The sequence below is a fragment of the Vulpes lagopus genome, chromosome 6 (assembly GCF_018345385.1).
Source record: "Vulpes lagopus strain Blue_001 chromosome 6, ASM1834538v1, whole genome shotgun sequence".
Lineage (NCBI taxonomy): Eukaryota > Metazoa > Chordata > Mammalia > Carnivora > Canidae > Vulpes > Vulpes lagopus.
Window position 1 is genome coordinate 65099821 of NC_054829.1, and position 14244 is coordinate 65114064.

Below are 14244 nucleotides of genomic sequence, written 5' to 3' on the forward strand. Positions count from 1 at the left end.
TATTTTTAGGATTTTTTTTTATATGCTGAGAGAGGAAAAGCAATGGATTCATATAAAGTGTTAAATTAAAACCAAAGAGTGCAAAAAAAGCGGGAGGAAAAGGAACAAAGAACAAATGTAATGAAAATAAAACAGAAATACAGTAGCTATTAATCCAACTATAGAAAAATACATTTTATTTGTATTTATTTTTTTTATTAAAGATTTTATTTATTTATTCATGAGAGACACAGAGAGAGGGAAAGAGGCAGAGACAGGCAGAGGGAGAAGCAGACTCCATGTAGTGAGCCTGATGTGGGACTTGATCCCCCGACTCCAGGATCACGCCCTGGGCCAAAGGCAGACCCTAAACCGCTGAGTCACTCAGGGATCCCCTCAAAATACATTTCAAATATGAATGGCCTAAATATACAAGTTAAAAGACAGAGATTATTTCATTTAAATAGAAGACAAAACCATATGATATCTAGAAGATCCACTTTGTGTATAAAGACTCAGCCTAAAAGTAAAGAGATGGAGCAATGTGTATTATGTTACTACTAATCAAAAGAAAGCAAGGTTAACTATACTAATTTCAGATATAGCTGACTTTAGAAAATTATTAGGGATTAAGATAGGCATTACATAATGATAAAGGGCCAATTCTCTAAGCAGACATAACAACTAACACACACATATGCACACACACACACACACACACACACACACACTTCCCACAGCAAAAAAAAAACATCAAAACGTGATAGAAAAACCTCATGGAATCTCAAGGAGAAATAAACAAATCCACTTCTATAGTTGGAGATGTCAACACCCTTCTGTCTATAACTGATAGATCAAGCAGGCAGAAAATCAGTAAGGATATAGTTCGAACTGAATAGCATTATGAATCAACCTTAGCTAATTAACATTTATAGAATACTCTATCTATCCAAAACCAACAGAATACATATTCTTCTCAAGGTTATCTGGAACATTCATAATGATAGGACATATGCTCGGACATAAAACATACCTTAACAAATTTTTAAAAAGTCACTCATGACATGTTGTCAAACTGCAGTGGAATTAAACTAGAAATCAATAACACATAGTTAGAAAAAGTTCCAAATACTTGGAGGTCACACTTTGAAATAATAAATGGGTCAAAGAAGATTTCTCAAGAGATATTTTAAAATAATTTGAACTATATTAAAATGAAAATACAACCAATCATAATTTATGGGATTCAGTGAAAACAGTACTGAGAGGGAAGTTTATAGCATTAAATACATTAATTTTGAAAAAAATTTATAATCAATCATCTAAGTTTCCACCTTGGAAAATGAGAGAAAGAAGACCAATTTAAGCCTAAATCAAGTCAGAGAAAAGAAATAAAAAAAATCAGAGCATAAATCAATGAAATTGAGGACAGGTAATCAATAGAAAAAATCAAACTGAATGCTGGTTTTTTTTAAATGATCAATAAAATTGACAAATTTATAGACAAGTTAACCAAATAGAAATAGGAAATAAATTCATGGTATCAGGAAGGAAAGAAGGATCATCACTACTGGTCCCAAGGACGTTAATAGAAAAATAAAAGAATATTATTAACAACTCTATGCCTCTATATTGATACAAAAAAATGGACCAATTCCTTAAAAGATACAAACTACCAAAACTTAAAAGGAAACTAATTTGAGGAACTTGTATCTATTAAATAAAATAATATTTACTAGACTTTCAAAAACCAAAGCACTGGCCCAGATGGTCACATTGATGAATTCTACCAAACATTTCAAGAAGAAACTATACCAATTCTCCATAATCTCTTTCAGAATATAAATGCAGAACACTTCCTAACGCATTTTTTGACACCAGCATTACCCTTATACCAAAGCCAACAAGTAAGGAAAGGAAAAAAAATTACAAGGAAGGAAAATTATAAATCAATATCTCTCATAAATATAGTTCAAAAATCCTTCACAAAGTATTAGCAAATTGAATTCAACACCATTAATAGCACTTACAGACCAGGAGAAATATTTGCAAAACACATACCTGAAAAGAACTTGCATCCAAAATATACAAATAACTCTTAAAAACTCAACAAATAAGAAAACCAACAACTGAATTAAAAAATGAAAACAAAAATCTCACCAAAAAGGTATATAGATTGAAAATAAGTATACAAAAAGATGATCAATGTCATTTGTCATTAGAAAATCCCATATTAGAACAACAGTGAGATACTACTACATACCTCTTAGAATGAGTAAAATTTAAAGAAAAGAACTGATAATACCAAAGGTGATGAGGATTCAGAGCAACATTAGTGGTAAGATGGCAAAATGCTAGTCCCTTTGGAAGACAGTTGGAAAGTTTCTTATAATGCTAAACTTAGTCTTACCATATGATCATATCACAGGCAGTTATGCTTCTAGATATTTATCCAGCTCTTTTGCAAACTTATCCCACAAAAAAGCCTATGAATGCTTATAACAACTTTATTTGTCATCACCAAAACTTAGAAGCAACCAAGATGTCCTTAATCATCTGCCTTTGGCTCAGGTCATGATCCCCAGAGTCCTGCGATTGAGCGCCACATCAGGCTCCCTGCTCAGTAGAGAATGTGCTCCTCCCTCTGCCCCTCCTCCTGCTCATACTCTCTCTCTCTCTCTCTCTCTCTCTCACTGTCTCTCAAATAAATAAATACAATCATATATATTGCAGTATTAGCAGTATATGAAACAATCTCCTGGAAGATGATGGGGAGAAGAGGTGCTGACTTAAGTAACTTTGGAAATAAGTAGAATTTATAAGTCTAAAGGCAGAAGGTCTGTGAATTAGTACTGAACTATAGTTTGTAGCTCCCCCCCCCCACCATGAGACTATGGGCAACACTTCTGATACTGCCATACATATATATTAGAGTTGAATAATTAAGTTAATAGATAGTGTATTGTGGGAGTCAACTTTCTTAGAGTTGGAGTAAGAATTTACAAATAAGCAAAGGAGAGAGAATAGGATGCTTAATGTGCTAATGGATAAAAGAGTTGGAGACATTAATATGAACTTATATTTACCTTAACATAGATATAGATAGTTATATATAATCACCTTATAGATATCTATATATACATGGATTATTGTGCACACAGATATTCCTTTGCTCTGTCAGCTGGAAGGGCCTAAAAGAAATGACACTCCATTTGCAAAGAGTTCACCTAGTGTCCAGATCTTGGTTTCTAATACCATTCTCCAGTAAGAGGAACCAGAGCTCTGTAGAGAAATGGTTGATTTTAGGCCTGAGACAGGAAATATACAATATGAACCCGAATCTTATAGTACCAGAAAGTAGATAAGTGTTACACACCCCTACTCACACATACTCACCCCCTACACATACACACTAGATGTTAAAGGAGTATGTTAACGGACACAGAATCCAACTGAAAGAGCTCTCAATAACTTGGAATAGAATCATGAACAGAGAAATTAAAAAAGTAGCATTAGACTTCATCCGAAGTGTAAAATAAATCCTCATAAATCCATACTGATGTAAATAAGTGATTGAATACATAAACAAGTGAGAATAAAGATCCCTTATAGAATAATTCCAAACAATTTGTGTAGATACTTTGCCCTCAAAGGAGTGAAACATAATTTCCCAGCCTTTATTTTTTTTAAAGATTTTATTTATTTATTCATGACAGACACAGAGAAAGAGAGAGAGAGGCAGAGACACAGGCAGAGGGAGAAGCAGGCTCCACGCAGGAAGCCTGATGTGGGACTTGACCCCAGGTCTCCAGGATCACGCCCCAGGCTGAAGGCAGGCGCTAAACCACTGAGCCACCCAGGGATCCCAATTCCCCAGTCTTTAAATAAGTGCTGTGCATAATGACTCATGACTCCCTTCCCAAAAATACAGTATGGAAAGAGTTAAGTATAATTACTTGACAGTGGGGAAGCCTGAGAAACACTACCTCAACCAGATAATCAAGATCCACATCAACAGTGATAAGTCACGTTGATAGTATGTAGATTGGTATGATGTGAGGATAATGGTACTTCAACTCTATGATCTTCCTTCCTCAAAAAACATCTAACCCATGTCTACTCATGAGAAATACATAAGACAATTCCTAATAGAGGAGCATTTCACAAAATACTTAATACTCCTCAAAACTGTCAAAATCATTAAAAACAAGAGAACTCTGATAACTGCCAAAGCATAGCCTATGGAGGCCTGACAACTGAAATGCATTACAATATATTGGATGGGATTCAGGAAACATAAATGAAAATAGGACATTGAGTAAATGCCAAGGAAGTCTAAATAAAATATGGACTTCAGTTAAAAATAGTATATCAATATTGGTTCATTACTTGTAACAAGTGTACTATGTTAACATAAGATGCTAATAGTAGGGGAAAACAATACAGAGTTGTATAGGGAAATCACTACTGTCTTCATGATTTTTTAATAATTCTGAAATGTACTAAATATAAAGTTTATTAACAAAACATGCTACTTAATTTACATGAATTAGAAAAAAAAGCCTCCAAATATTTAATGCTAATGAAAATTTTACATCAAGGACTCCTGGAAGGCTCAGCGGTTGAGCATCAGCCCTCAGTTCATGGTGTGATCTCGGGTATGGAGATCGAGTCCTATATCCGGCTCCCTGTGAGGAGCCTGCTTATCCCTCTGTCTATTTTTCTGCCTCTCATGAATAAATAAATAAAATATTAAAAACACACACACACAAAAATTTACATCAAGAAACAAGGAATAAAATAAAACTAAATCATTCACCCGGATGAGTAAACAGTTTTAGAACTAGTAGTCAAAATGGAGATGACAAAAACTTCCACATTTGTTCTTAATGTAGTAAGATAAACGAAAGAATAGACCATTCTTTCTAATCTTTCTATCTTTAATTTTACTGGTCAATTTATATTTTTACCTTTAGCATCCTAAAATTCTTTGTTTTACATAATGTTTCCCCTTATTATAAAATTAATGCATATTCATTGTAGAAAATTTAGAAAGCATCAAAAAGTGTAGAGAAGAAAATAATACCTACAATTGCCTTACCCAGTTATAACAAGTTTTTAAAATTTTAGTATTTTATTTTATTAAATTTCAGATATTATTTAAAGTAAGTATTTCTGTAGTAATATGCTACAGAAGTAATATGCTAATAAGTATTTATGTAGTAATATTACTGAGTAATTTGCAGAGTTTTTTGTTTTGTTTTTTAAGTGATTCATTTCAATATGTTGCTTTTCAATATGTTGGCATGGAACTTAAGAAAAACAGGTTTTTGTTTTTTTGTTTTTTGTTTTTGTTTTTGAAGTTGAATTCTTTTTTCTCAATTTTATTTTATTTTACTTCAATTTAGTTAAAGTTCAGTGTATTATTACTTTTAAGGGTAGAATTTAGTGATTCACCAGTTGCATATAACACCACATTATATCATGTGCCCTCTTTAATGTCCATCACCCAGTTATGCTATGCCACCACCCACCTCCCCTCCAGCAACCCTGAGTTTGTTCCCTTTTTTTTTTTTACATATATATACATTTATTTGTTTATTATTATTATTTATTTATGATAGTCACAGAGAAAGAGAGAGAGAGAGAGGCAGAGACACAGGCAGAGGGAGAAGCAGGCTCCATGCACCGGGAGCCCGATGTGGGATTCGATCCCGGGTCTCCAGGATCGCGCCCTGGGCCAAAGGCAGGCGCCGAACCACTGCGCCACCCAGGGATCCCACATTTATTTTTTATTGGCATTCAATTTGCCAGCATATAGAATAACACCCAGTGCTCATCCCGTCAAGTGTCCACCTCAGTGCCCATCACCCAGTCACCCCCACCCCCCGTCCACCTCCCCACCCACCACCCCTTGTTCATTTCCCAGAGTTAGGAAAAACAGGTTTTAGTGTTTTTAAAAAGTTCTTCTTCAAGGACTGTTCTAGTTCTCTCTTCACTGTCACTAAAGTAATGCTGAACAAAAATCCTTCATGATGTGAATAATGAAAGATTTGTGTAGTTCTCTAAACTTAGGAGGTATATTACATTTGCCTTTGTGACTTTATTGGCTATTAGGTTGGGACTGTGAATCATATTTAAAACATTACTGAAAAAAATAAAATAAAATAAAACATTACTGAATCCACCTACATAATTTTGCCCATAATGTATTCTAGAGTTTGAATATATGGTATTACTGGGTAAATATTTTGAGGATATGTAAATAACTTTACATATAATTATATTAGTGAGACGACATCACATAAATTATGCTTATAGAATGACATTTTGCCTGCATGCACTTGCTAGTCAAGTCAACCAAGTTTTAAAACTATCCAAACTGATTGACATCTTAGACACAGAATCAATTGAAAATCCTTTTCACTTTGAGAGAATTATTCATTTAACAAATATTTGCAAACTTATTGTATGCCAGGCTCTGAAATAACAATGAACTGAGGAGAAAAAGTTCCTAGCTTCATAGAACTTTAGTGGTGGAAATTATCAGGATAGGAATTTTTAAAATGCATCTCATTAAATGCTAAAGGTTTTTTTTTTTAAGATTTTATTTATTTAGTCATAGACACAGAGAGAGAGAGGCAGAGACACAGGCAGAGGGAGAAGCAGGCTCCACACAGAGAGCCCGACGCGGGACTCGATTCCAGGTCTCCAGGATCACACCCCAGGCTGCAGGCGGCGCCAAACCGCTGCGCCACCGGGGCTGCCCAATGCTAAAGGTTTTAATGAGAAAGTAGACAATATGTAAGAACAGATGGATAATGTGAGCAGAGAGATGAAATATTTAAGAAAGAATTAAAAAGAAATCTTAGGTATCAAAAACAGAGTAACAGAAATACATAATGCCTTGGTGGGTTTCTACAGTAGACTGGACACAGCTGAGGAAAGTATCTCTGAGCTTCAGGATATGACAGTAGAAACTTTCAAAACTGAAAAGCAAAGAGAAAAAGACTGATAAAAAGCAATATCCAAGAACTGTGGGACGACAATAAAAGATGTAACAGATACATAATGCCAATACCATTTAAAGCATTTCTGACTGAGAATTTACCCAAATTAATGTCAGATGCTATACCACAGATGCAGGAAGCACAGAGAATAAGAAGCAAGACAAATTTTAAAGTCCTATATGTAGGTATATCATATTCAACTTCAGAAAAAATCAAAGATAAAGAAAACATCCCGAAAGAAGCCAGAGGGGGAAAAAAAAACCACATTGTCCATAGGGGAATATAGATAAGAATTATATCATTCTTCTCAGAAATCACTCAGGCAAGAAGATAGTGAAGTGAAATATTTAGTGTTAAGAGAAAATAAGCTACTGCCCTAGGCCTCTGTGACCTGTGAAATTATCCTTCAAAAGTGAGGGAAAAATAAAGACTTCCTTAGATAAACAATAATTGAGAGAATAAGTAGAATAATACTTTGGGAGGTTACATAATTGTCTACGTAGGAAATCCATAAGAATTGACAAAAAAAAAAAAAACTCCTGAAACTAATGACAGATTATAACATGTTTGTAAGATTCAAGGTTAAATGTCACTTGCTTTCCAGAAACAGACCCCTACATACAGAGAACAAACTGATGGTTGCCAGAGGGGAAGGAGAGAGAGGCAAAATGGATGATGGGAAGTAGGAGATATAAGCTTCCACTTATGGAATGAGTAAGTCATGCGGATAAAAGCTATGGCATAAAGAATATAGTCAATGGTATTATAATGATGTTGTTTGGTGACAGATGGTAGCTACACTTGTGGTGAACATAGTATAACATATAGGCTTGTCACATCACCGTGTTACATACCTGCAACTAATGTAACATTGCATATCATACTTCAATAAAAAGAAAATTGTTTTTCCATATACCATCAATGAGCAAGTAGAATTTGAAATTAAAAACACAGTATTATTTACATTAATACCACAAAAAATGAAATACTTAGGTATAAATCTGACAAAACATGTACAAGATCTATGTGAGGAAAGCCATAAGACTCTGATGAACAGAATCAACTGAATAAATGAAGAGATATTCTATGTTTATGTATTAGGAAGACCCAATAGTGTCAAAATGTAAGTTCTTCCCAATTGATCTGTATCTCCATTACAACTCCAATCAAAATCCCCCTAGGTTGTGGATATGAACAAACTGATTCTAAAGTATATATGGAGATTCAAATGACCCATAATATCCAACTGAATATTGAAGATGTAGAAAATCAGAGAAGTGACATTGCCTGACTTATAACTTACTTTATTTTTTTTCTTATGACTTACTTTAAAGCTATAGTATACGATGGGGTATTGGTGAAAGAATAAACAAGTGGATCATAGAAATAGAACAGAGACTCAAAATCAGACCCACATAGATATAGTTAACTGATCTTTGACAAAAGGAGCAAAGACAATACCATGGGGAAAAGGCACTCTTCGAGCAAATGGTGCTGAAACAACTGGATATCCACATGCAAAAAAATAAATCTAGACATAGAACTTATACTCTTCATAAAAATTAACTTTAAATGCTTCACAAACCTAAATGTAAAATGCAAAATTATAAAACTCTTAGAATATATAATAGAGAAAACCTAGGTAACTGTGGTATGGCAGTAACTTTTTGATCTAACACAAAAGGCATGATCCATGAAAAAAAAAAACAATTGATTTGCTGGACTTTATTAAAATTAAAAACCTCTGCTGTGGAAAAGACAATGTCAAGAGAATGAGAAGATAAGCCAAAGACTGGGAGAATTTGTTTATAGGAGAAATGTCTGATAATGGACTTTTATCCAAAATAATCAAAAAAACTCTTAAAACTCAGCAATAAGAAAATAACTTGATTAAAACATGGGCAAAAGACTTGAACAAACTTTGACTAGAGAAGATATACAGAAAGCAAGTAAGTATATGAAGAGAGGTTCAACATTGTATGTCTTTAGGTAACTGAAAATCAAAACAATGAGTTACCACTACACATCTATTAGTATGGCCAAGATCCTAGACATTGGACATGCTGAAGCCTAGCAAGTATGGAGAGTAACTGGAATTCTCATTTATTGCTGGAGTGAATACAAAGTGTTAAAACCACTTTGTTAGACAGTTTGGCAATTTCTTACTAAAGATGCTCATACTATATTATCCAGCAACTCTACTTCTTAGTGCTTACTTATACTAATGAAAACATATCCACATAAAACCTGCCTGTGGATGTTTATAGCAGCTTTATTCATATTGCTGAAACTTAGAAGTAACTACAATGCCCCTCAGTAGGAGAACTGGTAAACTGTGATACATCTAGAGAATGGAATATCATTCGATGCTAAAAAGAAATGAACTGTCAGGCCACTGAAAGACACAGAGGAAATCTAAATACATATTCCTAAGTGAAAAAAAAAAAGCCAGTCAGAGAAGGCTACATGCTGTATGACTCTAACTATATGTCATTCTGGAAAAAGCAAAACTCTGTAGACAGTACAAAGATCAGCAATTGCCAGGAATTGGAAAGAAAGAAGAGATAAATAAGGAAAGCACAAAGGATATTTGGGGCAATGAGATTATTTGATATGATACTATCATGGTAGATACATGTCATTACATATTTGTCAAAACTCCTATGGCGTACAACGCCATGAGTCATCCTTAACATAAACTATAGACTGTGGGTGATAATGTGTCAATGTAAGTTCATCAAACATAGATAACAAATGCACCACTATGGTGTGAGATGTGAATAGTGAGGGAGATTATACACTTGTGAGAATAGGGAAGTATACAGGTACTCCCTACCTTTTTTTTTTTTTTTTTTTTTTTTTTGCTGAGAACAAAAAAAATGCTCTAAAAATTTATAATTTAAAAAAAATGAAATGGTGTGACTGAATTTTCAATGAAATATTCTGGTGGAAAAAAGTCAAAAATATCTAATTTTTCAGAATTCTTGGCATGTATTTCCATGAAAAACAAAACTATAAAATATAGAGATAAAACATATAATTTATTTTCATGTGGATTTACAATTGGGTTTAGAATTTATATAATGAAAGATGATAAGAAATTGTACTTTTTAAAATAAATTTATTTTTTATTGGTGTTCAATTTGCCAACATATAGAATAACACCCAGTGCTCATCCCATCAAGTGCCCCCCTCAGTGCCCGTCACCCAGTCACCCCCCCCACACACAGCCTCCCCTTCCACCACCCCTTGTTCGTTTCCCAGAGTTAGGAGTCTCTCATGTTCTGTCTCCCTTTCTGATATATCCCACTTAATTTTTCTCCTTTCCCCTTTATTCCCTTTCACTATTTTTTATATTCCCAAATGAATGAGACCATACAATGTTTGTCCTTCTCCGATTGACTTACTTCACTCAGCATAATACCCTCCAGTTCCATCCACGTTGAAGCAAATGGTGGGTATTTGTCATTTCTAATGGCTGAGGAATATTCCATTGTATACATAAACCACAGCTTCTTTATCCATTCATCTTTCGATGGACACTGAGGCTCCTTCCACAGTTTGGCTATTGTGGACATTGCTGCTAGAAACATCGAGTGCAGGTGTCCCAGTGTTTCATTGCATCTGTATCTTGGGGGTAAATCCCCAGGAGTGCAATTACTGGGTCGTAGGGTAGCTCTATTTTTAACTCTTTGAGAAACATCCACACAGTTTTCCAGAGTGGCTGCACCTGTTCACATTCCCACCAACAGTGCAAGAGGGTTCCCCTTTCTCCACATCCTCTCCAACACTTGTGGTTTCCTGCCTTGTTAATGTTCCCCATTCTCACTGGTGTGAGGTGGTGTCTCATTGTGGTTTTGATTTATATTTCCCTGATGGCAAGTGATGCAGAGCATTTTCTCCTGTGCTTGTTGGCCATGTCTATGTCTTCCTCTGTGAGATTTCTCTTCATGTCTTTTGCCCATTTCATGATTGGATTGTTTGTTTCTTTGCTGTTGAGTTTAATAAGTTCTATAGATCTTGGAAACTAGCCCTTTATCTGATACGTCATTTGCCAATATCTTCTCCCATTCTGTAGGTTGTCTTTTAGTTTTGTGGACTGTTTCATTTGCTGTGCAAAAGCTTCTTATCTTGATGAAGTCCCAATAGTTCATTTTTGCTTTTGTTTCTTTTGCCTTCATGGATGTATCTTGCAAGAAGTTACTGTGGCTGAGTTCAAAAAGGGTGTTGCCTGTGTTCTCTTCTAGGATTTTGATGGAATCGTGTCTCACATTTAGATCTTTCATCCATTTTGAGTTTATCTTTGTGTATGGTGCAAGGGAGTGGTCTAGTTTCATTCTTCTGCATGTGGATTTCCAATTTTCCCAGCACCATTTATTAAAGAGACTCTCTTTTTTCCAGTGGATAGTCTTTCCTCCTTTGTCGAATATTCGTTGAACATAAAGTTGAGGGTCCACTTCTGGATTCTCTATTCTGTTCCATTGATCTATGTGTCTGTTTTTGTGCCAGTACCACACTGTCTTGATGACCACAGCTTTGTAGTACAACCTGAAATCTGGCATTGTGATGCCCCCAAATATGGTTTTCTTTTTTAATATTTCCCTGGCCTTTCAAGGTCTTTTCTGATTCCACACAAATCTTTAAATAATTTGTTCCAACTCTCTGAAGAAAGTCCATGATATTTTGATAAGGATTGCATTAAATGTGTAAATTGCCCTGGGTAACATTGACATTTTCACAATATTAATTCTTCCAATCCATGAGCATGGAATATTTTGCATCTTCCTCGATTTCTTTCAGAAGTGTTCTGTAGTTTTTAGCGTATAGATCCTTTACCTCTTTGGTTGGGTTTATTCCTAGGTATCTTATGCTTTTGGGTGCAATTGGGAATGGGATTGACTCCTTAATTTCTCTTTCTTCAGTCTCATTGTTAGCGTATGGAAATGCCACTGACTTCTGGGCATTGATTTTGTATCCTACCACACTGCCAAATTGCTGTATGAGTTCTAGCAATCTTGGAGTGGAGGCTTTTGGGTTTTCTATGTAGAGTATCATGTCATTGGTGAAGAGGGAGAGCTTGACTTCTTCTTTGCCAATTTGAATGCCTTTTATCTCTTTTTGTTGTCTGATTGCTGAGGCTAGGACTTCCAGTACTATGTTGAATAGCAGTGGTGAGAGTGGACATCCCTGTCTTGTTCCTGATCTTAGGGGAAGGTCTCCCAGTGCTTCCCCACCGAGAATTATATTTGCTGTGGGCTTTTCGTAGATGGCTTTTAAGATGTTGAGGAATGTTCCCTCTATCCCTACACTCTGAAGAGTATTGATCAGGAATGGATGCTATATTTTTCAAAAGCTTTCTCTGTATCTATTGAGAGGATCATATGGTTCTTGTTTTTTCTCTTGCTGATATGATGAATCACATTGATTGTTTTACGAGTGTTGACCCAGCCTTGCATCCCGGGGATAAATCCTACTTGGTCAGGGACCCATCTATTTGCTGTCTACAAGAGACTCATTTTAGACATAAGGACACCTACAGCCTGAAAATAAAAGGTTGGAGAACCATGTACCATTCAAATGGTCCTCAAAGGAAAGCAGGGGTAGCCATCCTTATATCAGATAAACTAAAGTTTATCCCAAAGACTGTAGTGAGAGATAAAGAGGGACACTATATCATACTTAAATGATCTATCCAAGAAGAGGACTTAACAATCATCAATATATATGCCCCAAGTGTGAGAGCTTCCAAATATATCAATTAATAACCAAAGTTAAGACATACTTAGATAATAATACACTTATACTTGGTGACTTCAATGTAGTGCTTTCTACACTTGATAGGTCTTCTAAGCACAACATCTCCAAAGAAACAAGAGCTTTAAATGATACACTGGACCAGATGGATTTCACAGATATATACAGAACTTTACATCCAAATGCAACTGAATACACATTCTTCTCAAGTGCCCATGGAACTTTCTCCAGAATACACCACATACTGGGTCACAAATCAGGTCTTAACCAATACAAAAAGATTGGGATCATCCCCTGCATATTCTCAGACCATAATGCCTTGAAATTAGAACTAAATCACAACAAGAAGTTTGGAAGGATTTTAAACACTTGGAGGTTAAGGACCATCCTGCTAAAAGATGAAAGGGTCAACCAGGAAAGTAAGGAAGAATTAAAAAGATTCATGGAAACTAATGAGAATGAAGATACAACCGTTCAAAATCTTTGGGATGCAGCAAAAGCAGTCCTAAGGGGGAAATACATCGCAATACAAGCCTCCATCCAAAAACCGGAAAGAACTCAAATACAAAAGCTAACCTTACACCTAAAGGAGCTAGAGAAAAAACAGTAAATAGATCCTACACCCAGCAGAAGAGAGTTAATAAAGATTCGAGCAGAACTCAATGAAATCGAGACCAGAGGAACTGTGGAACAGATCAACAAAACCAGGAAGTGGTTTTTTGAAAGAATTAATAAGATAGATAAACCATTAGCCAGCCTTATTAAAAAGACGAGAGAGAAGACTCAAATTAATAAAATCATGAATGAGAAAGGAGAGATCACTACCAACACCAAGGAAATACAAACGATTTTAAAAACATATGAACAAAAAAATATAAATAAATAAATAAAAAATAAAAAAAAATAAAAAAATAAAAACATATGAACAGCTCTATGCCAATAAATTAGGCAATCTAGAAGAAATGGACGCATTCCTGGAAAGCCACAAACTACCAAAACTGGAACTGGAAGAAATAGATAACCTGAATAGGCCAATAACCAGGGAGGAAATTGAAGCAGTCATCCAAAACCTCCCAAGATACAAAAGTCCAGGGCCAGATGGCTTCCCTGGGGAATTCTATCAAACGTTTAAAGAAGAAACCATACCTATTCTACTAAAGCTGTTCGGAAAGATAGAAAGAGATGGAGTACTTCCAAACTTGTTCTATGAGGCCAGCATCACCTTAATTCCAAAACCAGACAAAGACCCCACCAAAAAGGAGAATTATAGACCAATATTTCTGATGAGCATGGATGCAAAAATTCTCAACAAGATACTAGCCAATAGGATACAACAATACATTAAGAAATTATTCTTTTTTTAAAGAGGGTCTTCAGGGTAGTATTAGCAGTTGAGATAAAACTGAAACACAAGACAAGCCTCGTGAATGTTGGTGGGAAATTGGATGAATTTAAAAAACATTGGAGGGACACGTGGGACAAAGTTTGTGACATAAGGTTC